The sequence below is a fragment of the Aulostomus chinensis genome, chromosome 1 (assembly GCF_037954235.1).
Source record: "Aulostomus chinensis isolate RoL2024-O1b breed Wild chromosome 1, RoL_Achi_v1.0, whole genome shotgun sequence".
Classification (NCBI taxonomy): Eukaryota; Metazoa; Chordata; class Actinopteri; order Syngnathiformes; family Aulostomidae; genus Aulostomus; species Aulostomus chinensis.
Genome location: NC_141320.1, coordinates 3344771 through 3368888, shown reverse-complemented (window position 1 = coordinate 3368888; position 24118 = coordinate 3344771). Strand labels below are relative to the sequence as shown.

At 42.8% G+C, this 24118-nt stretch overlaps 2 non-coding genes and 1 gene segment (V, D, J or C); 1 reads left to right on the top strand and 2 right to left on the bottom strand.

Annotated features, from left to right (window-relative positions):
• The window catches only part of LOC147270010 (Ig kappa chain V-III region MOPC 63-like), a 495635-nt gene that overhangs the window by 379129 nt on the left and 92388 nt on the right, over positions 1–24118 (top strand).
• LOC147270016 (U1 spliceosomal RNA) lies at positions 7801–7964 on the bottom strand. Its single transcript, XR_015117017.1, has one exon. It is a non-coding gene; the product is annotated as a U1 spliceosomal RNA (small nuclear RNA).
• Positions 8740–8923, bottom strand: LOC147270015 (U2 spliceosomal RNA). Its single transcript, XR_015116517.1, has one exon. It is a non-coding gene; the product is annotated as a U2 spliceosomal RNA (small nuclear RNA).

The window sequence follows — 24118 nt, the reverse complement described above, 5'->3', positions numbered from 1 at the left end:
TCATGCCAGCTGCTGACGCCTCAGAACGACTGTGCTGTGATCTCAGTTTGAAGTTCTGTGCCATTGGAGAACCTGTCTTACCACGAGGTCACCTTGTTAGCCTGTGAATGTCTCCACCTACAGCGATGACTTCTGTCAGCTCCAAGTGTCTTCTTGTCTGTCATCTGAATTTCAGGTGAGAGACCCTCTGACTCCTGCAGCAGCAGTAGAGACAGAGGAGCCCTGAAGCTCAGAGGTTCCATGAGGGATCAAAGCCAGACGAGACGGCCGCAAAGGTAACAGGACATTGTGGACTCAGTCGTCACCACTAATCTGTGTTGACAGTATTTAATGACTTTCTGCTGCCAAAAACAGATCATGATTCTATACATTTGAGAGGCCTCACAGTTCAAGTTTCAGGTCTGTATCCACTGGAGAGGCCAATGAGAGCAAAAGAGCAACAGGGTCAAAGGTCAACAGGCCTCATTTCTGATCAGTTATTATTGTTGAAACAAAGCTGAATATCAATTATTGATTTTTATTGTCATCATTTTGAACACCTGATAAGAGAAACACAATAAAAACATTTGAAAAGGAAGGATCAGAGTGTTGTTGTACTGCAATACTACAGTACAGCATCAGAGACACTCAGTTATTGATTGCCTGAATGATTGATTTCCCCAGAAGAGGAACAGCTTTGTTGGAGCAGTAAAAATACACACATCAGAACGACAAAGTTACATTGGAAAAGAAACTACATGACATTACCAGCACAACATCTGAAGAACAGTTAGGATCAATTTAACTGGCCAGATAGTTAGGATTTCTTTAATGATATCCTTGATGAACCCAGACATCAGAGTGGTTTGTTCCCCTCAATCATAAATCTGTAAATATAGCGTGAAGTGATGGAACTAAAAGGCCACCTCTGAGTGCAGGAGTGAGCCTCTGAGACGGATGTGACGTCAGCAGACCGCCATTAGTTTGAGTCATTGTTTATATTCTTAATGCTGATTGGTCGATCTATAATGGTGACAAATGGACTTTGTAGGTAGAATAAACATCCAGAAATTAAATGAATTAGTAGATTGTCTTATTAATCAAAAGATAAAGTATTAAAAATATTTGTTTTTTTTCCTCGGAGTGAGCGACAACTACCGGATTTTCTCACAGAAGAACGGGGCCGACTTCCACGGAAGCAGATGTTTGTAATTCCTGGGGCACTAAAATCCATTTCATATTATTTTTATTGAACAGCGAACATTATGGAAACAAAATTTATATTTCTCGCCAGAAATGTCCTTAAAATGCTTTTTAAAAATCAAACCTATCTTGAAATGACACTCGTCCGTAATGGCGTCCTTAGCAACCAACACAGCAACAGTAGAAACGTGACACTGTAACGACTCTCTTCTGAGAGGTGAAAGATTCACCGTAATAACGAACAAACCAAAGATAAAACACAAGAACTGAGCAAAGATTATGAAAACAAAATGCATATTTCTCTCTAGAAATGTCATCAGAATGCTTTATTAAATCAAAACTATCTTGGAAGAAGGCACTTTCCTCCGAAAATGACAGGAGCGGCCGCCATGTTTTTGTTTTGAGAGGCCCGCATGAAAGAGTCACATGACCTACCAGCGCTCCAATAGAAAAGAAGAGGGGAAAAAAACGTACACATTTCACAATTTTTTGGCCTTTATCGTAGAACTGATATGTTTTGACCTGTGGACAAACGGAGCCTTTTCACGTTTTGACATGAGACTGGGTTGTCAAAAGCAAAGACCAGACAGCAGGACATCAAAATAAAAGATCCAGACACTAAAACTACAAGTAGAAACAAGAAGAAATACTAAAAGCTTTGGAAAGATACTACAAGGTTGGATATACATTATTATATACACTACTATTCTCACTGACTCCTAAAGAGGGACAGGACACATTAGAATGTGGATCAGATCAGCTGATTTCAGTGTTGAGTCCATCCCTCCATCCACTTTCTGTTCTTATCCTTTAAGGGTCATGGAGGGGGGGGGCGATCCCAGGTGACATTGGGCAAGAGGCAGGGTTCACCCTGGACAGGTCACCAGTCCATCAGGAGAAATGAGGTGGTCGGTGTCATGCAACCTAAACTAAAACATTAGTCAGATCAAATTCAGATTAAAGCAAGAGTCTCCAGATCAAAGTCAGAATTCCTGATGATGTCATCAGGGCTTTGACAGTAGCTAGAATTCTGTCTTTGATCTCAGGAGGACATGAAAGAAACACAATTGAGGAAAGTAGAAGAGAGCTTGGCAGCATGATGGTGCAGTGGTGAGCACTGTGGCCTCACAGCAAGAAGGTTCTGGGTTTGAGTCCAGGCTCGGGTGGGGAATCTTTCTGTGTAGAGCCTGCATGTTCTCCCCATGAATGCGTGGGTTCTCTCTGGTACTCCGGCTCCTTCCCATTGTCCAAAGACATGTAATTGGGGACGAGGCTGATTGGACACTCTAAATTGACCGTAGGTATGAATGTGAGTGTGAATGGTTGTTCGTCTCTGTATGCTGACCCTGTGATGGACTGGTGACCTGTCCAGGGTGAACCCCGCCTCTGGCCCGTAGATGCTGGGATAGGCTACACCCCCCATGACCATCAATGTGGGTGTTTTGTTAATTGCATGCCACATGAAATTATTATTGGTCACTTTTCTAGCAACAGTCTCACAGTGGCAAGACAAGAACACTTCTACTTTTAATGTTGACAGTTTGTTCAACACTAAGCTTCATCCAGTACCATGTTGTCAAACACTGGAACCTCCACAGCACCTGAACAGGGACTTGAACCCTGGACCCTCACATTAAAAGTCTGATGCTCTACCGTCTGAGCTCCTCAGGCTCTTTCTACAGCATTGAGACAGGAACAGAAACACCTGTGAAGGTCAAACTGATGCTTTCTTGACTTGTTCAGTCCTCCATGTTAAAGTCCTCCATGCTTTTGATTGGCTCTGATTCTCTGTGGCAAAATCCAACAAGAGGCTCCAAAAATGTCCTGAATGTCACAAGAATGCACAGGACAAGATGTTAGTTTCCTTCATGTCTGCAGTTCCTCCACTGGAAAGTAAAGTCAATGCTGCTCCTCTGCTGAAACCTGGGATCGGACCAGGGACCTTTAGATCTTCAGTCTAAGGCTCTCCCAACTGAGCTGGTTCAGTTCTGAGTGAGGGCTCTGCTTCTCTCATTTATAATCTCTTCCACTCTCACTGGACCTTAGAGAGGATTGGAGCTTCTGAAGTCCTGACACATTGAACAGTTCTCCAGGACCATTTTTGATGGATGTCTGGATCACACCAGCCTTTTTTGTTTGTCTTCTTGCACCACCGTGCCGCCCCTACTAGTCGTCTACATATCAGTGTTCTCAGTATTGCACGAACATTCACATCAGTATTGTGCTAATATTTGATTTCCTGGCTCTTCAATCCTCCTATTATGAAGTTGATTGCTTCAGCGACCAGGAGACGTTATCATTGGCAGCTAGTTTACTATTATTGCTGCTGCTGTTGTTGGTTGTGTGTCTGTCTTCCATCCCCCTGTCCCTCTGTCTTTCTCTCTGCTTGTCTTTCACCCTCATCTTGTTCCCATCTTTTTGTCATTCTCTCCCTCCTTTCTCTCTGTCTTTTGTCTTTCCTTCTCTATATTTGTCTTCTGCTGTCTGTCCTGTCCTGCTCTCTTTCAACAACCAACCAGTCAAAGCAGACGTCCGGTTAAAAAAATATGATAAAAGAACTCTTGGTTTGATTTGGCTTGAGACATGAAGAAGATAGGATTGTTTTCCTTTCATTTTAGAAGCTTTTCCAGATTCATGAAAAGATCATCAATCAGTGCAGTATTTCAGACAGACTTCTGGTCCGTGAGGACGAGGAATCCAGCACATATCCACAGAACTCCAACTGCCATCTTTGATGGTTCCTTTACAGTCTGTAGGGTGGAGAGATCCTCCTGAGTCTGGCTTGGAATGTTTGTCTGTGGATGTGTTGGCCCTGTGATGGACTGGTGACCTGTCCAGGGTGAACACGGCCTGTCGCCCAAAAGCTGCTGGGATAGGCTCCACCCCCTCATGACCCTGAACAGGATAAGCAGAAGACAATGGACAGAAGTCCTGACACATTGAACAGTTCTCCAGGACCATTTTTGATGAAGGTCTGGATCACACCAGCCTTTTTTGTTTGTCTTCTTCCAGTGTCCTCAACATTGTGTGAGCCAATAATTCCACATCTGTACCAGACACACCTCTGGTTGGTGGGTTGATGGATCTTTCTGTTCTAACAGTGTCTTTTATCTTGCTTTTATCTTTTCTATCTTTTCTTTGTATCTGCATTCTGTGGTGCACGGTGGCTCTGGAAGAGCGCTCTAACTATTGTCACTGTACCCCCCCCCCCCGTACAACAAAAATAAAAGATTCTGATTCCGATTCTGACACACACACACACACACACACACACACACACACACACGTGTATCAACATGATGTTCCGAATGTTTCACTGTCTGTGGTTGTCCAGCTCTCCTTGCCTCTTCACTGTCATTGTCAGAACTCGGAGCAGTCTTCCTCTCTAGGTGATGTCTCTGAGTGATGATGATTGCTGTCTGTTCAACCAGCTTCATTTGTTGATATCTGAGAAGGACTGAAGACAGCAAAGTGTGCTGATTGGCCAACAACCCCTCACAGGTCAAAGGTCACTGCTCTGAGGCGGACCAGTTTACTGTAACAGTGGTGGCACCACCCACTGCTGGCGCTCTCTTCAGTGCTTCTTGTTTCTGCCCTTTATGTGTGAGCTCCTAGAGCAGCTGGTCCGGCTCCTCCCCCTTTTCTTTTCTATTCCTCTAATTTATTTTTTGATTTTCTATTTTTGTAATTCATCATCGATCTCGGCTCACGGTCGCTACACTCTTGACCTCCTGTGAGCCTTGAAGAGAGAGAAGCCACCTTTGTGTCGGAGCAGAGCAGCTTAGTCCAGGCAGCCAGCAGCCTGAGACCAGAGGGTAGCCAATCAACGCGCTTCCCTTCTTCATCGAGCGAATCTCAGCGGGAGCCACGGTCGACGAGGTGGAGGCTTTGGAGGCCGTCCTCCCACCAGTTCGTTGGAGAGGCGTCGTACATCGATGGGAGAATCCAGCTGAGAACGTCAGCCGGTTACGTTGGTTTTCACCGATTCAGGCCTGGACTCCTGTCTCGCTGCCAAACTCCGCCTGACTCCGTAGAGCTGGTCAGCCTCCACTCAGTCCTCTTCATTTGTTTGGAGGTCACTATCGTTCATCCTACACACCTTTCCACCTGCCTCTTAGCCGTCTACTTGAAGCTCAGATAAATCCAGGTTAATTCATACCTGCTACTCAATATGGGCCTTAATTACTCTGCTGGAATTATCACTCTGTCTTAAGGGTTTTCTTAATTGTATTAAATCCTCTTTAATTTCCAAGAAGTCTTCCAACTCATTCATTCATGCAAGCCACTGATCCACAAGACCTCATTGATGAGCTTCAACCTGAGACTGATTGTTTCTCATTGGACGAGACACCCATTCAATGAGACTCATTGGCAGTCCATTGAAATCTACTGGTATTCCTGGTGAGTTGATTTAACAACATGAGCTGACAGAATCTACGTTCAGGTAGGAACCACCACATCCAGGGGTCTGGACCTTTGAGCAGGCAGAGCCATCAAAGTAGCAGACTAAGCTAGCAGACATTAGCATTGAGAAGAAACTGATACCTGAGCCTACTTTTGGGTCTGGTCAGGTGATGACACAATAAAATGACATCATTGTCAGACTGACGCCTGCTCAACACTGACCAAACGCCGCCCTATTGCATCGTGGGAAATTTCTGCTTGGCTTGCGTCCATCAAAACACACAAAGAAATTTCTCCAGAATCAGGATTGACAGTGGATACAATTGATTCCACACTGGTTTTTCATTCTGAGTCGGGTGCAGGTGTGAAATTTCAGACACAGTCTGTGTTTGTGTTGTTTATTCAGTGATTTTTCTTACAATTCCCAATCAAAGCCCCACATTGCTAATGAACTCAAAATGATGCTAACAGTAATGTAGTGATAGTTGCCAATAAACTAAGTGATGCTGACAGTCATGTGGTAAGAGTTGCTTCGAACCTCAAAGTAATGCGACAGTGATTTCAGAAGAATTACTAATGATCTCAAAATGATGCGACAGTGATGTAGTAAGAGATGCTAAAAAACTCAAAACGATGCAAACAGTAATGTAGTGATAGTTGCTAATAAACTCAGTGATGCTTACAGTAATGTAGTAAGTGTTTCGAACTCCCTCAAAATGATGCTGACAGTCATGTTGTAAGAGTTGCTAAAAACCACAAAATAATGCGACTGTGATGTCGGAAGAATTGCTCATGATCTCAAAATGATGCGACGGTAATCTAGTAAGAGCTGCTAATAAATTCAAAATGATGCTAACAGTAATGTAGTGAAAGTTTCGAATAACCTCAAAGTGATGCTGACAGTCATGTGGTTAGAGTTTCGAGTAACCTAAAAATGATGCGGACAGTAATGTATTAAGAGTTGCTAATAACCTCAAAATAATGCGACAGTGATTTCAGAAGAATTTCTAATGAACTCAAAATGATGCTAACAGTAATGTCGTGATAGTTGCTAATAAACTCAGTGATACTTACAATAATGTAGTAAGAGTTTCAAACTCCCTCAAAATGATGCTGACAGTCATGTAGTAAGAGTTGCTACTAAACTCAAAATAATGCGACAGTGATGTCGGAAAAGTTGCTAATGAACTCAAAATGATGCTACAGTGATGTAGTAAGAGATGCTAAAAAACTAAAAATGATGCTGACGGTAATGTAGTAAGAGTTGAAACTAACGTTAAAATGATGCTACACTGATGTCATAAGAATTGCTCATGAACTCAAAATGATGCTAACAGTAATGTAGTAAGAGTTTCGAACTACCTCAAAGTGATGCTGACAGTCATGTAGTAAGAGTTGCTACGAACCTCAAAATAATGCGACAGTGATGTCGGAAGAACTGCTAAGGAACTCAAAATGATGCTAACTGTAATGTAGTGAAAGTTTCGAATAACCTCAAAGTGATGCTGACAGTCATGCAGTAAGAGTTGCTACGAACCTCAAAATAATGCGACAGTGATGTCAGAAGAATTGCTAATGATCTCAAAATGATGCGACAGTGATTAAGTAAGAATTGCTCATGATCTCAAAATGATGCTACAGTGATGCCGGAAGAATTGTTAATGAATTCAAGAATGATGCTGACAGTAATGTAGTGATAGTTGCTAATAAACTCAAAGTTATGCTGACAGTAATTTATTAAGAGTTGCTAAAAACCTTAAAATAATGACACAGTAATGTAGTAAGAGTTGCTATGAAACTAAAAATAATGCGACAGTGATGTAAGAAGAATTGCTAATGATCTCAAAATGATGCGACAGTGATGTCGTCAGAACTGAGAGTCCGGGTTTTCCAAGTTGATCTCCTCCCACGCATGAATTCTCTCTGGTATCCTTCCACTTACTGCAAAGACGAGCCGTGGATGTATTGTCCTGAGCCCAGGGCTTGTCAGATACCATGACCCTCAACTAAATGTGGCAGAAACCCTGCCCTCTTCATTTAGGGCTGGAAGGTGTGAGAGGTACTGTGAGCTCATCGAGGCTACGTCCTCCGCGGTCTCCTCAGGCTGGCCAGCACAAGAGGAGACCGCCAACTGGCCGGGACAGGCGGTCACCGTTGTTGTTGTTGCCGCCGTGGTCGGCCTTTCTTTCTTTCTTTCCTTTTTTCACACGATCACAGGGGAGAGCACGGACGCAGTCCCCCACTGTCAGAAATTATGCAGTTGAGATTCGCACATTTGGGGAATACACCAGGGTCAGCACAGCCCCAGTGCAATGGCTGTGCCTCACCCGGGGAGAACCACCTTGCTGATCATGGTATCTCCCCTGCCAGGTAAGTATGACTTGCTGAGCTTAGGAACAGACATGAGCTTCAGGGACACAGCCTTCTGACTGACAGGCAGGGAGGCCGACACAGCGCCTGATCTTTCGTTACTTGTGCAAATCTGCCGCGTGCGCAGCCCCCTTTGTTTCTCACAACGATGCCGGATGTCGGATATCCCAAGCCTGGGAAGCTCGACCGATGCCGTTTTCAAGGCTCACCTTCTCGCTGGGGGCACCAGCGTGGCCTCTAACCGCACGCATCGTGCCCCGCAGTAAAAAAAACAATCTCCGTCCGCTTTCACCCTTGGATGGAGCGTCGCGACCATGAGAGCTGTCAACGCAAGCGGCCCAATTCCGAAAGACTGAAGGCAGCAAGCTGGGGTTTCACATTTCAACATCAAGTTCACAACCCATCTCTGGGCAAAACAGGCACATTGAAGGTTCAGGTCTTTCAGAGTCCATTCCAAAGCCTTTTGGGAAAGGCTCCGAGAGCAGTGCCGTCAGCGGACCTCCATCCTTATCTGGAGTGCAAACGGAGCCACAACTTGACGCCCAGCGGCAGCGCGGGCGGAAATCCAGCCCCGGCCTCATGTGCAGCACTCAACAGTTGGCCTGAAGAGCACGGGATTTGCTCCTGACAAAAGGGGAGGGGCCCGCACTGTTCCTGGAAGGCCATTGCGGCCGCAGGCTGAGGAAAAGCTGCAGTGCAGGAGGACAACCCTGGTCCGGCTTTGGGTGGAGCAGGTGAGCGAGTGCCTGGCGGAGGCTTGTTTTATTTCCAACAAGAAATGCGGGGCATTGCACCACTCCTGGAAACACTGCAATACCAGGTTGATGCGTGGAAAGGACGGAGCAAGCTCCCGTTCCATCTCCCTGTTCCAAAAAGCAATTTAATATATGGATAAGGAACGTACCAGATATTAATCTGATAAGAACAGATACTACACTTGATCTTAACCAAAAGGCCGAGAAGCGATGCCTGTCAGCCACCCGACGTGAGAGCCAGCACCCCCGGTACAGCCAATCCCGGCCGCGGCTGTGGGCAGGAACTGCAACATTTTGGGTGGCGACACAAAATGCAGTGCCATAAACACTACATCTGGCACACTGGTTGTCCCCACTGCTATCCAAAGCAAAGGCAATCGGTGCCTTCACCCTGCTATGCTAGTGGGGCGACTCAAAGTAAAACAAAGCAGTGTTCAAAGCCACAAGCCAGCGACTCATCCTGGAGTCGGGGTTTTCCAAGTCCCCCACTGTCAGAAATTATGCAGTTGAGATTCCCACATTTGGGGAATTCACCAGGGTATCCAAAGCCCGGGAAGCTCAGCCGATGCCGTTTTCAAGGCTCAACTTCACGCTCGGTGAACCAGCGTGGCCTCGAACCGCATTAGAATTGCTAATAAACTCAAAATGATGCTAAAAGTAATGTTGTGAAAGTTTCTAATAACCTCAAAGTAATGCTGACAGTCATGTAGTAAGAGTTTCTATGAACTTCAAAATAATGCGACAATGATGTCGTAAGAATTGCTAATAAACTCAAAATGATGCTAACAGTAATGTAGTGATAGTTGCTAATAAACTCAGTGATGCTTACAGTAATGTAGTAAGTGTTTCGAACAACCTCAAAGTGATGCTGAAAGTCATGTAGTAAGAGTTGCTACTAACCTCAAAATAATGCAACAGTAATGTAGTAAGAATTGCTAATGAACTCAAAATGATGCTGACAGTAATCTAGTGAGAGCTGCTAATAAACTCAAAATGATTCTGACAGTAATGTAGTAAGAGCTGCTAATAACGTCAAAATAATGCTACAGTGATGTCGTAAGAATTGCTAATAAAATCAAAATGATGCTCACAGTGATGTAGTGATAGTTGTTAATAAACTCAGTGAAGCTTAAAGTAATGTAGTAAGTGTTTTTAACAACCTCAAAGTGATTCTGACAGTCATGTAGTAAGAGTTAAAAACGAACCTTAAAATAATGCTAACAGTAATTTAGTAAGAGCTGCTAATAACCTCAAAATAATGCGACAGTAATGTAGGAAGAATTGTTAATGAAATCAAAAATGATGCTAACATTAATGTAGTGATAGTTGCTTATAAACTAAAAGTGATGCTTAAAGTAATGTAGTAAGTGTTTCGAACAACCTCAAAGTGATGCTGACAGTCAGTTAGAAAGAGTTGCTTAAAATAATGCAACAGTAATGTAGTAAGAGTTGCTAACAACCTCAAAATAATGCGACAGTGATGTCAGAAGAATTGGTAATAACCTCAAAATGATGCTGAAAGTGATGTCGTCAGAATTGCTCATGAACTCAAGATGATGCTAACAGTAATGTAGTGATAGTTGCTAATAAACTCACTGGTGCTTAAAGTAATGTAGTCAGTGTTTTAAACAACCTCAAAGTGATGCTGACAGTCATGTAGTAAGAGTTGCTACGAAACTCAAAATAATGCGACAGTGATGTCGTAAGAATTGCTATTGAACTCAAAACGATGCTAACAGTAACGTGGTGATAGATGCTAATAAACTCAGTGATGCTGACAGTAATGTAGTAATAGTTGCTAAAAACCTCAAAATGATGCGACAGTGATGTCGTAAGAATTGCTAATGAACTCAAAATGATGCGACAGTGATGTCGTAAGAATTCCTAATGAACTCAAAATGATGCGACAGTGATGTCAGAAGAATTGCAAATGAACTCAAAATGATGCTGACGGTCATGAAGTGAGAGTTGCTACTATCCTCAAAATGATGCTACAGTGATGTAGGAAGAGTTGCTACGAACCTCAAAATAATGCGACAGTTATGTTCTAAGAATTTCAAATGAACTCAAAATGATGCTGATGGTAATCTAGTAAGAGTTGCTAAAAAACTCAAAATAATGCGAAAGTGATGTCGTAAGAATTGCTAATAAACTCAAAATAATACTGACATTATTGTAGTAATAGTTGCTACGAACCTCAAAATGATGCTACAGTGAGGTCGTAAAGATTGCTAATGAACTCAAAATGATGCTACAGTGATGTAGGAAGAATTGTTAATGAATTAAAGAATGATGCTGATGGTAATGTTGTGAGAGTTGCGAAAAACCTGAATATGATGATTACAATAATGTCGTAAGAATTCCTAATGAACTCAAAATGATGCTACAGTGATATTCTAAGGATTGCTAATAAACTCAAAATGATGCTAACAGTAATGTAGTGATAGTTGCTAACAAACTCAAAGTGATGCTGACAGTAATGTAGTGAAAGTTTCGAATAACCTCAAAGTGATGCTGACAGTCTTGTAGTAATATTTGCTACGAACCTCAAAATGATGCTACAGTGATGTAATTAGAGTTACTAATGATCTCAAAATGATGCTGAGAGTGATGTCGTAAGATTTGCTAATAACCTCAAAAAATGCTACAGTGATGTAGGAAGAGTTGCTAACGACCTCAAAAACAATGCTACAGGGATGTAGGAAGAGTTGCTAATAACCTCAAAATAATGCGACAGAGATGTCGTAAGAATTGCTAATGAAATCAAAATAATGCTAACAGTAATGCAGTGAAAGATTCGAATAACCTCAATGATAATAATGAACTCAAAATGATGCTGACAGTGATGTAATGAGAGTATCTACTAATTTCAAAAAGATGCGAAAGTGATGTCATGAGAGTTGCTTCTATCCTCAAAATGATGCTACAGTGATGTAGTGAGAGTTTCGATGAACCTCAAAATGATGCTACAGTGATGTACTGAGAGTTGCTTAAAACCTTAAAATGATGCTGACAGTCATGTAGTGAGAGTTGCTACTATCCTCCAAATGATGCTACAGTGATGTAGTGAGAGTTGCTTAAAATCTCAAAATAATGCAACAGTGATGTGGTGAGAGTTGCTTCTGTCACGACCCGGCTCAGAAATCGTGACATCGAAGGAGGGAGACGCAGACTAAACGTGACACACAACTAATAATTTATTATTAGTAACGCAAAATCAACACAAGGCAAACCATAACGTTTAGTGGAGTGTGGTTATCAGTAGTGTCAGTGGTGAGTGCGAGTGTGTGCATGAGTGTACAGGGGGTGTATGTGTGCGGTGTGATGGATGCAGAGAACTAAACAAGACATAACTCAAGAAACACAACCATCGCTCCGACGTGGGCCAGGAGGAGTGAGCGAGAGACAGCCGGCCAGGTTGGCCGCCTGCTTTATAGCTGGGAGACGCCGGGCCCAGGTGCTCCCAATTAGTCAGCAGCTCCGCCCCATGAAGCTCGAACCAGAGAAGGGAAGGAAGTGAAAAATAATGCAACGCCCCCATGCCCGTGACCATGGAGACGTGACACTACGAACCTCAATATGATGCTACAGTAATGTAGTGAGAGTTAGTACTAATCTAAGAAATGATGCTCCAGTGATGTAAAAAAAAATTGCTACAAACCTAAGAAATGATGCTACAGTGATTTAGTGAGAGTTGCTGAAAACATCAAAATGATGCTAAGTGTCATGAAGTGAGAGTTGCTACTTTCCTCAAAATGATGCTGCAGTGATGTAGTAAGAGTTGCTAAAAATCTCAAAATGATGCTTCAGTGATGTGGTGAGAGTTGCTAAAAACCTCAAAATGATGCTACAGTAATGTAGTGAGAGTTGCTTAAAACCTCAAAATGATGCCACAGTAATGTAGTGAGAGTTGCTAAAAACCTCAAAATGATGCTACAGTGATGTAGTAAGAGTTGCTTAAAACCTCGAAATGATGCTACAGTAATGTAGTGAGAGTTCCTAAAAACCTCAAAATGATGCTTACAGTCATGTAGTGAGAGTTGCTAAAAACCTCAAAATGATGCTACAGTGATGTAGGAAGAGTTGCTAAAAACCTCAAAATGATGCTCCAGTGATGTAGTGAGAGTTGCTACTAATCTAAGAAATGATGCTCCAGTGATGTAGTGAGAGTTGCTTAAAACCTCAAAATGATGCTACAGTGATGTAGTGAGAGTTGCTACTATCCTCAAAATGATGCTACAGTGACGTAGTGAGAGTTGCTTAAAATCTCAAAATGATTCAACAGTGATGTGGTGAGAGTTGCTTCTAACCTCAAAATGATGCTACAGTGATGTAGTGAGAGTTGCTACGAACCTCAAAATGATACTACAGTGATGTGGTGAGAGTTGCGAAAAACCTCAAAATGATGCTACAGGAATGTAGTGAGAGTTGCTACGAACCTCAAAATGATGCTAACAGTAATGTAGTGAGAGTTGCTACGAACCTCAAAATGATGCTACAGTGATGTAGTGAGAGTTGCTACTAACCTCAAAATGATGCTACAGTGATGTGGTGAGAGTTGCTACTAACCACAAAATGATGCTACAGTAATGTAGTGAGTTGCTACGAACCTCAAAATGATGCTACAGTGATGTGGTGAGAGTTGCGAAAAACCTCATAATGATGCTACAGTAATGTAGTGAGAGTTGCTACGAACCTCAAAATCATGCTCCAGTGATGCAGTGAGAGTTGCTTAAAACCTTAAAATGATGCTGACAGTCATTTAGTGAGAGTTGCTACTATCCTCCAAATGATGCTACAGTGATGTAGTGAGAGTTGCGACTATCCTACAAATGATGCTACAGTGATGTAGTGAGAGTTGCTACTATCCTCAAACTGATGCTACAGTTATGTAGTGAGAGTTGCTTAAAATCTATAAATGATGCTTCAGTGATGTGGTGAGAGTTGCTAAAAATCTCAAAATGATGCTTCAGTGATGTAGTGAGAGTTGCTACTTATCTCAAAATGATGCTACAGTGATGTAGTGAGAGTTGCTAAAACCCTAAAAATGATACTGACAGTAGTGTAGTGACAGTTTCTGCTGAACTCAAAATAAAGCTACAGTAATGTAGTGAGAGTTGCTACGAACCTCAAAATGATGCCAAAGTGAGGGAATGAGACTTGCTACTAACCTAAGAAATGATGCTACAGTGATGTGGTGAGAGTTGCAACTAATCTCAAAATGATGCCAAAGTGATGTCATGAGAGCTGCTACGAACCTCAAAATGATGCTAAAGTCATTTAGTGAGAGTTGCTAAAAACCTAAAAATGATACTGACAGTAATGTAGTGTGAGTTTCTGTTAACTCAAAATAATGCTACAGTGATGTCGTGAGAGTTGCTACCAACCTCAAAATGATGCTGATAGTGATGTAGTGACAGTTGCTAAAAATCTCAAAATGATGCTATCAGTAATGTTGTGACAGTTGCTAAAAACCTCAAACTGATGCTACAGTGATGTAGTGAGAGTTGCTACTAATCTCAAAATGACGCTGACACTCATGTCGTGGGAGTTTCAAAAATCCTCAAAATGATGCTCCAGTGATGTAGTGAGAGTTGCTCCTCATCTCAAAATGATGCTGACAGTGATGTAATGAGAGTTGCTACTAACCTAAGAAATGATGCTACAGTGATGTGGTGAGAGTTGCTAAAAACCTCAAAATGATGATTACAGTAATGTATTGAGAGTTGCAACTCACCTAAAAATGATGCTGGAGTGATGTAGTGAGAGTTGCTAAAAACCTAAGAAATGATGCTGCAGTGATGTGGTGAGAGTTGCTACGATGCTCAAATGATGCTACAGTGATGTAATAAGAATTGCCACTCACCAAACAAATGATGCTACAGTGATGTAGTGAGAGTTGCGAAAAACCTCAAAATGATGCCACAATAATGTAGTGAGAGTTGCGACGAACCTCAAAATGATGCTGAAGTGATCTAATGAGAGTTGCTACTAACCTAAGAAAGGATGCTACAGTGATGTGGTGAGAGTTCTACGAACCTCAAAATGATGCTGACAGTTATGTAGTGAGAATTGCTACGAACCTTTAAATGATTCTACAGTGATGTAGTGAGTTACTACTATCCTCAAAATGATGCTTCAGTGATGTAGTAAGAGTTGCTACTACCCTAAGAAATGATGCTCTAGTGATGTGGTGAGAGTTGCTACTACCCCAAGAAATGATGCTCCAGTGATGTGGTGAGAGTTGCTAAAAACCTCAAAATGATGCTGACAGTAATGTAGTGAGAGTTTCTGCTAAACTCAAAATGATTCTTCAGTGATGTAGTGAGAGTTTCAACTATTCTCAAAATGATTCTTCAGTGATGTAGTGAGAGTTGCTACTAACCTCAAAATGATGTGACACTGATGTGGTGAGAGTTCTACGAACCTCAAAATGATGCTCAAGTGATGTAATGACAGTTGCTACTAATTTAAAAATGATGCTAAAGTGATGTAATGAGAGTTGCTACGAACCTAAGAAATGATGCGACAGTGATGTAGTGAGAGTTACTAGGATGCTCAAAATGATGCTGACAGTAATGTAGTAAGAGTTGCTTAAAACCTAAAAATTGACGCTAAAGTCATGGAGTGAGAGTTGCTACGAACCTCAAAATGATGCAGTGATGAAGTAAGAGTTGACACTATCCTCAAATTGATGCTTACAGTAATGTAGTGAGAGTTTCTTCTTAACTGAAAATAAAGCTACAGTAATGTAGTGAGAGTTTCTACTTAACTGAAAATAAAGCTACAGTGATGTCGTGAGAGTTTCTTCTTAACTGAAAATAAAGCTACAGTGATGTAGTGAGAGTTTCTTCTCACATAAGAAATGATAATCAAGTGATGTAATGAGAGATGCTACGAACCTAAGAAATGATGCTACAGTGTTGTGGTGAGAGTTGCTACTAATGTCAAAATGATGCGGACAGTGATGTAATGAGAGTTGCTACTAACCTAAGAAATGATGCTGCAGAGATGTGGTGAGAGTTGCTACGATGCTCAAAATGATGCTAAAGTGATGTAATGACAGTTGCTACTAACCTAAGAAATGATGCGACAGTGATGTGGTGAGAGTTGCTACGAATCTCAAAATGATGCGACAGTGATGTAAAGAGAGTTGCGACGAACCTCAAAATGATGCTAAAGTGATGTAGTGAAACTGCGACTAACCTCAAAATGATGCTTGCAGTGATGTCATGAGAGTTGCTACGAACCTCAAAATGATGCGAACGTGATGTAATGAGAGTTGCTATTAACCTAAGAAATGATGCGACAGTGATGTAATGAGATTTGCTTAAAACCTCAAAATGATGCTACAGTGATGTAGTGAGAGTTACTACGAACCTCAAAATGAATCTGCAGTGATGAAGTAAGAGTTTCTGCTTAACTGAAAATAGAGCTACAGTGATGTAGTGAGAGTTGCTACTCATCTAAAAATTATGCTACAGTCATGTCATAAGAGTTTCTTCTCACATAAGAAATGATAATCAAGTCATGTAATGAGAGATGCTACTCACCTAAGAAATGATGCTACATTAATGTCGTGGGAGTTGCTACTCATTTCAAAATGATGCTGACAGTGATGGAGTGAGAGTTGCTCGTAACCTAAAAATGATACGACAGTGATGTAGTGAGAGTTGCTACTAAGCTAAGAAGTGATGCTACAGTGATGTGGTGAGAGTTGATAGTAATTTCAAAATAATGCTAAAGCAGTGTAATGAGAGTTGCTACTTCCCTAAGAAATGATGCTACAGTGATGTAGTGAGAGTTGCTACGAACCGCAAAATGATGCTACAGTGATATAATGAGGTTTGCTATTTACCTAAGAAATGATGCTACAGTGATGTGGTGAGAGCTGCTACAAAGCTCAAAATGATGCTACAGTGATGTAATGAGGGTTGCTACGAATCTCAAAAAGATGCTACAGTAATGTCGCGAGAGTTGCGACTATCCTCAAAATGATGCTAAAGTGATGTGGTGAGAGTTGCTACTTACCTAAGAAATGATGCTACAGTGATGTGGTGAGAGTTGCTACTAATCTCAAAATGATGCTAAAGTGATGTGGTGAGAGTTGCTACTTACCTAAGAAATGATGCTACAGTGATGTGGTGAGAGTTGCTACTAATCTCAAAATGATGCTGACAGTGATGGAGTGAGATTTGCTACGAATCTCAAAATGATGCCACAGTGATGTCGTGAGAGTTGCGACTATCCTCAAAATGATGCGACAGTGATGTAGTGAGAGTTGCTACAAATCTCAAAATGATGCTGACAGTGATGTCGTGAGAGTTGCTACGATCCTCAAAATGATGCTAAAGTGATGTAATGAGAGTTGCTACAAACCTAAGAAGTGATGCTACAGTGATGTGGTGAGAGTTGATAGTAATTTCAAAATAATGCTAAAGCAGTGTAATGAGAGTTGCTACTTCCCTAAGAAATGATGCTACAGTGATGTAGTGAGAGTTGCTACGAACCGCAAAATGATGCTGCAGTGATGTAGTGAGAGTTGCTACGAATCTCAAAATGATGCTGACAGTGATGTCGTGAGAGTTGCTACGATCCTCAAAATGATGCTAAAGTGATGTAATGAGAGTTGCTACAAACCTAAGAAGTGATGCTACAGTGATGTGATGAGAGTTGATAGTAATTTCAAAATAATGCTAAAGCAGTGTAATGAGAGTTGCTACTTCCCTAAGAAATGATGCTACAGTGATGTCGTGAGAGTTGCTACGAACCGCAAAATGATGCTACAGTAATATAATGAGGTTTGCTATTTACCAAAGAAATGATGCTACAGTGATGTGGTGAGAGTTGCTACAAAGCTCAAAATGATACTGAGAGTAATGTAGTGTGAGTTGCTACGAATTTCAAAATGATGCTAAAGTGATGTAATGAGAGTTGCTAATAACCTCAAAATGATGCTACAGTGATGTGAGCTTCATAAAGACCCAGGCCACTATTTGTGGTCATGCATCATTGTTGCTGACCAATGGTCCAACTTCATCAGTCAGTCAGTCAGAGACATTAGCATTTGTCGGCCTGGCCTGCTGCCAAAGACTAACACTGCTTTAGTTGATTTACCTGTGCAGCCATGTCACGCTCCTCTCTGCCACCTCCACGGTCAGACGCCAGGTTAAACCAGCCAATGGCGTAAGAATCACTCTCAGAATCTGAAGCCCTCGTAGCTGCAGGGTTTTTCCACACAGCTTCTGTTGAGAGACAAAGTCCATCACTTGATTAACTCTCACCAACAGAAATGTGCAGTTTTCCACTCAGGACAGCTGCTGCATGCTGCTGTTTGTAAAAAGAAGGTCCAGTGGATCCGTTCAGTTCTACATTATTCAGCAGAGAGATGTCACCATTGAATAATGACCATATTTCCTAAAATTATAGCTCAACCACAGAGGGACCAGGCTACTAGAATGACCTCTGTTTACTAGAAGTGCTTCTCCTATGGTGGTGAACTCCTCAGCTGTCAGTGGAGTCAGATCTGTCTTAGAGAGGCCAGAGGTTCCCACACTGGTTCCCTCTCATCATGCAGCCCTGACAGCTGTGTGTGCTGTTCCAGCGTGTTGGCACCTCACTGATGAGTTTCAGGGTTGGCCCTCCCATCTGTTGCTGCACCTGAGCCAGCTTCTCCTTGGCTGTAGTGCTGATCTGAAGGATGTGACAGTGTTCCTGGCTTTGTGTCTGATGATGGAAGTGGGGATCTGATCACAGGATTTTCTGACTCCTAGATTCAGACGATGTGCAGTGCAGACTGAGTGGTGAATTTGGAGCTGTCTAGTGGATGCTGTCATGTTTGGTGCTGCGTCGCTCACAAGACACTTGACTTTGTTGGTGATGGCCCAGTCCTCCATCAGGCCTCTTTGGACTGGGGCCAAACTGTCAGCAGGGTGACTTTGTGGAAAGTCTTGCACTCCCAACACATTCATTCTCACTAATGCAGTGACAGGTCAGAGCCAAGGGAGCCTCCATGTCCACAGATGTCCACATGGCAGCTGGACTTCCTTTTTCACTCCTTCCCGTTCCTCCTGGTACTTTTTGGCCACCGTTTGTTTGATGGTCTGAAAATGACACCCAGAGTAAATCAATACATTGAAATTCAAGATGAAATAAACTGGAGATATCAACAACTGCTTTAGATCATTTCCACACAAACCTTTCTGGTTGGCAAACATATGAGGCTCAAGGACCTGAACCAGTTCCCTGAACCCTTCCCTCTCAACAGTGCTGAGGGGCTGGCAGTCCTTCAGGATCAAATTCAGCAGAGCCTCATCCAGCATCTGCTTCCTGGAAGCTGGATGGTTCAAAATGAAGGAGAGAAGAAATGAATAGGAATTAATGATCAATGAAGCAACTGTGAGTCAGTTGGAGAGTGGCTGTATACCTGAGTTCATCCTGGTGGATCTGGGACTTCATTCTCATGCCTGGCCCCATCAGGCCTCAGCACTGAAGAGGTGCTTTTGTTGAGATGAGACGCTTCTGTCCAACAAATGCCACATTCAACCTGCAGAAAAGAACATGAGTGCTCAGCTAAAAGTTCCTTTCTTCATGGTGACTGGTGTTTCTTAGTCTTAGACCACCAGGTTTCCAATGAGGTGTATCGGATACGTTGTTGTGTGCCGCTGAAATCCGTCCAATTCCGGCGTTGTTTCCTCATGAAATATGTTTGCCTTAAAGCTCATTAAAGTGTTGAACCACAATATCGTTCACCATAACTGAGTCATCTTCAAGATAACCTACTTCTACATTCCAGTCCCGGCTGCTCCTGTTCTGCTGCAGTCCAGAAAACAACAACCCGATACAATTGGCGCTCCTTCCCACAGCTCCGGCCCGGATCCGCATGGTTCCGCTGACTGACTGTGAGACGCGCTCCCTCCAGAGTGGCACAGCCCGATGGGGGTCCTTATCTGGCACGGGGGCGTAAAACAGGTGCGACTGAAAAGCCTGGTTTATTCTGCGTCGAGGGAACGCGTTGCTCTGCAATTCACCGCCAAGCCGCTAGGGGGTGTGGCTTTGTCTTTGTATTGTTTACGGGGCTCTTGTCGGATTCCTTGGTTTTCTTCCGGTCACAGACAACAATTGTTGGCCATTTGTCAGTCTTTGTAGTGCCGCCAATAATCCTTTCTTCGGCTTGGTCCATTTTTTCTTGGAGCTTTCACCACAGAAACTTTGAAAATGGCGGTGTTGTTGTGCTGCGAACGGTTCTGATCCACCTTCCCTCCCCCTGTAGCTCCTCCTGTGTCCCCTCAGCGCTCTTGTTAGAACGGTTCTGATCCATCTTCCCTCCCCCCGTAGCTCCTCCTGTGTCCCCTCAGCGCTCTTGTTAGAACGGTTCTGATCCACCTTCCCTCCCCCTGTAGCTCCTCCTGTGTCCCCTCAGCGCTCTTGTTAGAACGGTTCTGATCCACCTTCCCTCCCCCTGTTGCTCCTCCTGTGTCCCCTCAGCGCTCTTGTTAGAACGGTTCTGATCCACCTTCCCTCCCCCTGTAGCTCCTCCTGTGTCCCCTCAGCGCTCTTGTTAGAACGGTTCTTATCCACCTTCCCTCCCCCTGTAGCTCCTCCTGTGTCCCCTCAGGTTTCCAAACTCCCTCCCACTGGCTGGTGCTGAAGGAGGGCCAGAGCTCCTCCTACAGGAGCCCATCCTGGCCTCCCCTGCTGCAGCTCCTCCACTGACCTCCCACCAGAGAGATGAGTCCCCTGGTTCAGAGGTGACAGACCACCTCTGGGAGCAGACAACAGAGACCACATCAGGCTGGACTCCTTGCAGGTACGGAGGCTGACGGCTGCTGAGTGAGTGAGTTTACGACGCTCCCACCACTGCTGCTGGATTGATTTAACACATCTGGAATATTTAGATTTATTCTGGGTCAACATCTGCATCTGTTGAAGTCCTCAGTCTCCATGCAGGTGGTGTTGTTCCAGATAAAAGGTCTCAATAACAGCATCACTCCAGATGAAACCATTCCAAAGAAGGCTAAGTGGAGCTGGCATATCAGCCCCCAATGGAAGCCTGCTGCTGCTGCCAAGCTCTCCATGTCATCATGGAAAAGTTGATTGTTCAACTCAATGTTTTTCCCATTGGGAGGAGATTTGTTGTTCCACCATGAAGTCTTTTCTGGTGATGAGTTTGTGTGTTGTAGTAGCATGAAGATATCTTGTTATCATGATCAACTCATCTGGCCTGGTGGAAGAACGCTGCTGTGGATTCAGACGAGTCAAATCTGAACCAGGGACTTGTAGTTTTATCCTCGGTCTCTGGACTCATAAAATGGAGACCGGCCCAGTTTGACACTTTTGAACTCCTCCATGAGGTTCAAATCTCATGACTGAGATTCATGATTGGAAACATGTACCATTGAACATCGCTCTCATCCTTCTACTCAGAACGCTGCGGTGGACTCCACCGTGTCCAGGCTTTGGGCAGATACGTCTTCATCCTCCACCGCCACCAGCCGCTCCACCCCACCCACCCTGTGCAGGTCTACATTACCAGGGTCGGATCTGGCAGGGTGGAGGATCTTTGATTCATCTTAGCTTTCCTGCTCCAGCTGTTTGAGAAACATTCAAATGGAGATGGTTGTTTGTGTCTTTCAGGCCACGCCAACGCCTCCTTCTGTCCCCACGCTTACGGCTGCCGAAAAGTGCCGGTGTCTGAAAACCAGATCATTCTGGATGTGCCGGACCACCAGGTCCTCCTCACCTGCAGGTTCCTGCAGGCAGAGCACTGTGGTGGTAGGTTTCCTGCTCCTCTGCTGGACTGATACCCTCTCCCTTTCCCCACACGTATCTGCTGTTTCTACTCTGTGCCTCCTTCTCCTCTGTCAGGCCTGGACTTCTTCCTTCTGTCTCTCCAGGATCACGTCCTGGTGGTGCCTGAGAGCAGCTCCAGCTCCAGCTCCCTGAACCAAGAACCACTGGAGAAATCCGACCACTTCATCAGCAACTGTGGCCTCAACAGCTTTCATGTCAAGTCGGTGTCTCTCAGCCTGAGTTGGTCCCTGTTCTGTATCCCTGAATGTTCTAGAGGAACTAAACTGGGCCTGACTGGGACGCTTCTGTCTGCTCAGATTTGGGTTGTGAATGCATTCAGATGTTATTTACAAGCATTGGAACTGAAGAACTGAGCCTCAAGAATATTTAGTTCTTGATTTACTTTCTCTTGCAGGGTTTCATTTTGTGCTAATTTTCTTTTGAAGATCTTTGTTTTTTGTTGTCCTTCCATTGAGCAAGTTTGGCTAAGAACCTTTTCCCCACGAAACTAATTTTCCTAAAATGTCTCGCTAACGTTTCCTTTTTCTCTGTCGTCCCTCCTGTCCTTCGTCTCCATTCTGTCTCAGCTCAGCTGTGTCTCTTGGGCTCTCTTCAACAAGGGCGCCCTGCCTTGTGCCTGCCATGAGGTTGGAGCTGAGAGTGACACCTGCGAGCCATTTGGTGGTCGGTGCCGCTGCAGGCCCCACGTGATTGGCCGAGACTGCTCCATGTGGGCCGCGGGTTGCTGGGGATTCCCTACTGCAGACGTGAGTGTCAGATTGGATGAATGATGAGTAATAAGGGCTTTAAATGATGAGTGAGAGGACGGACCAAAGCAACCTGTCCAACCATCAGAGGAAAGTTTGTTGTTCTAGTTTCAACTATCACTACATTACTGTCAGCATCATTTTGAGTTCATTAGCAATTCTTACGACATCACTGTTAGCATCATTTTGACATCATTAGCAATTCTTCCTAAATCACTGTAGCATTATTTTGAGGTGATTAGCAACTCTTACTACATGACTCTCAGCATCATTTTTAGGTTATTCGCAAGTTTCACTACATTACTGTTAGCATTATTTTGAGGTTCGTAGCAACTCTTACTACATGACTGTCAGCATCACTTTGAGGTTATTCGAAACTTTCACTCCATTAATCTTAGCATCATTTTAGTTCATTAGCAATTCTTACTTAATCACTGTCGCATCATTTTGATATCATTTGCAATTCTTCTGACATTACTGTCGCATTATTTTGAGGTTCATAGCAACTCTTACTACATGACTGTCAGCATCACTTTGAGGTTGTTCGAAACACTTACTACATCACTGTAAGCATCACTGAGTTGATTAGCAACTATCACTACATTACTGTTAGCATCATTTTGAGTTCATCAGCAATTCTTCCAACATCACTATCGCAATATTTTGAGATCACTAGCAATTCTTACTACATCACTGTAGCATTATTTTGAGGTTCGTAGCAACACTTACTACATGACTGTCAGCATCACATTGAGGTTGTTCAAAACTTTCACTTCATTACTGTTAGCATCATTTTGAGTTCATTAGCAATTCTTACTCAATCACTGTCGCATCATTTTGAGGTTCGTAGCAACTCTTACTACATGACTGTCAGCATCAATTTGAGGTTGTTCAAAACACTTACTACATTACTGTAAGCATCACTGAGTTGATTAGCAACTATCACTACGTTACTGTTAGCATCATTTTAGTTCATTAGCAATTCTTACTTAATCACTGTCGCATCATTTTGATATCATTAGCAATTCTTCTGACATTACTGTCGCATTATTTTGAGGTTCATAGCAACTCTTACTACATGACTGTCAGCATCACTTTGAGGTTGTTCGAAACACTTACTACATCACTGTAAGCATCACTGAGTTGATTAGCAACTATCACTACATTACTGTTAGCATCATTTTGAGTTCATTAGCAATTCTTACGACATCACTGTAGCATTAAATTGAGGTTCGTAGCAACTCTTACTACATGACTGTCAGCATCACTTTGAGGTTGTTCGAAACACTTATTACATTACTGTAAGCATCACTGAGTTTATTAGCAACTATCACTACATTACTGTTAGCATCATCTTGAGTTCATTAGCAATTCATAAGACATCACTGTCAAAATCATTTTTGATTTTATTAAAATCTTCCTACATCACTGAAGCATCATTTTTAAGTTCTTAGCAGCTATCACTACGTTACTGTGAGCATCATTTTTAGTTTATTAGCAATTCTTTCAACATCACTGTCGCATCATTTTGAGTTCATTAGCAATTCTTCTGACATCACTGTCGCATTATTTTGAGGTTCATAGCAACTCTTACTACATGACTGTCAGCATCACTTTGAGGTTCTTCGAAACACTTACTACATTACTGTAAGCATCACTGAGTTGATTAGCAATTATCACTACATTACTGTAAGCATCACTGAGTTTCTTAGCAACTATCACTACATTACTGTTAGCATCATCTTGAGTTCATTAGCAATTCTTCCGACATCACTGTCGCAATATTTTGAGGTTCGTAGAAACTTTGACTACATTACTGTAGCATTATTTTGAGGTTCGTAGCAACTC